Source organism: Elephantulus edwardii, unplaced genomic scaffold (genome assembly GCF_000299155.1).
Source record: "Elephantulus edwardii isolate Elephantulus edwardi_28Jun2011 unplaced genomic scaffold, EleEdw1.0 scaffold00278, whole genome shotgun sequence".
Taxonomy (NCBI): domain Eukaryota; kingdom Metazoa; phylum Chordata; class Mammalia; order Macroscelidea; family Macroscelididae; genus Elephantulus; species Elephantulus edwardii.
In genome coordinates, this window is record NW_006400028.1 from 1,326,555 (window position 1) to 1,328,725 (window position 2,171).

Genomic DNA, 2,171 nt, shown 5'->3' on the forward strand with positions numbered 1-2,171 from the left:
TTAAGAACAATGTTGGCTCTTGGGTTTTCATAGATACTTTTTACTATGTTGAAGAAATTCCCCTCTAATCCTATTTTGTTGAGTGCTTTAATCATGAAAGCGTACCCTCTTCCTGGTTTTAAACCATGCAGTGTTCCCTTTCTCTGTTGTCATAACTGCCTCTTGGTCCAAGTATAGTTTTCACTTAAGCACAATCAAGTGTTCTGGAATTCCCATTCTTCTCAGAGTTAGACACAGTTTGTGGCTAACTGATCCACACAGTCAAAAGCCTTTGCATAATGAGCGAAACACAGACATTCCTCTGCTACGCTCTGCTTTTAGCCAAGATCTATCTAACATTAGCTATTATATCCCTAGTACCAGAACCTCTTTGAAACCCAGACTGCACATCTGGCAGTTCTCTGTTGACGTGCTATTCCAGTCATTTTTGGATAATTTTCAGCAGAATCTTACTTGCATGTGATATTAGTGATATTGTTCAATAATTTCCACATTCTATCAGGTCACCTTTCTTTGGAATGGGAGCAAATGTAGATCTCTTCTAGTCAGTTGGCCAGGTGACTTTTTCTCCAGATTTCCTGGCACAGCTTGATGAGCACATCTAGGGCAGCATCTGTTTGTTGAAATATGTTAATTGGTATGCCATCAATTCCTGGGACCTTGTTTTTTCCCTAGTTCTTTCAGAGCAGCTTAAACTTCCTCCTTCATCACTACAGGCTCTTGTTCATATGTTGTTTTCATAAAAGGCTTTTATGTCAGCCAATTCCTTTTGGTACAATGACTCTGTATACTCCTTCCATTTTCTTTTAATGCTTCCTGGATCATTCAATATTCTGCTCATAACAACCTTAAGCATTGCAACTAAGGGCTTGAATTTGTTCTTCAATTCCTTCAGCTTAAGAAATGCTGACGGAGTTTGGCCCTTTTGGTTTTCCGACTCCAGCTCTTTGCACATTTTCTTATAATACTTTGCTTTGTCTTCCCATGATGCCCTTCAGGATATGTATATAAATTGTGAAATAAGAACCTAATTTACTGAAGCTTTTACACCATGCATAATAGTTTGTTGTTTTGTTTGTTTAAATAATGTACTGTATAAAAAGATATCAGACTTTGAAGATTTGGAAAATTCTGTTTAACAAACAGAGGAAGCCTGCCCTAGAAATTTGAACCAAGGGATGACTAAATAAGTTTTTACTGTAGAGATTATGCCTTGACTGATAGATCTAAGCAACCACCTTAGCAGAAACCCTGTTGTTTAGATAGACAGAAATAGACATGGGACAAAAATGTAGGACAGCTAGCTGCCTCTTTTGATTCAATCGATAGGTATGGAATAGGCCAATGGAGCTATTCATGGCCGAACATCTGTTGTCTTCCAAGAAAAGATATATGTATGTGGCATTAGGTTGTTGCTGTATTCAAGTGTCATCAAGTTGAACACAACTCATAGCAGTTCTAGAATAGCAGGTCTTAACTTAGCCCTATCTTGTACCATTCTCATAATTTCTAATCTGCTCAAGACCGCTGTTAACAGTCATTTTCCAAGGACAGGTCCCTCCTGACAAAATGTCCAAAGTATATGAGGAATTTCCACTATCCTTGCCTCTAACGAGCACTTTGGCTGAGCTTCCTTCAAGACAGATGAGTATATTCTTTTGGCAAAATATGGGATATTCTCAAATATCCCTCCTCCAACACCACAACTTAAAGGTATCAATTATTTGTCTGTCATCCTTATTAACTGTCCAAATCTCAGATGCATGCATAGTAAGTGACTGAAAAGACCATGATTTGAATCAGGCGTACCTTAGTCTTCAAACTGACATCATTGCTCCCCGGTACTTTGGAGAGGTCCCTGAGCGTGGACATGCCCAATACAATATATCCCCTGATCGTCTGACTGGTGACTGAAGAGTGTTGATTGTGGTACCAAGGGTGTTGACTATTTATCCAAGTAAGATTAATGTGTTGACAATTTCAATCTTTTCTGCATCTATCATGATGTTTATCAGTTCAGTGGTAAGGATTTTTGTCTTTTTGATGTTGAGATGCAATCAACATTGAAGACAAAGAGTAGTTCTAAGAAAGTGAACCACTCATGTTGTTGTTGTTAGGTGCCGCCGAGTTGCTTGTGACTCATAGCGACCCTATGTACAACAGCCCTAAAC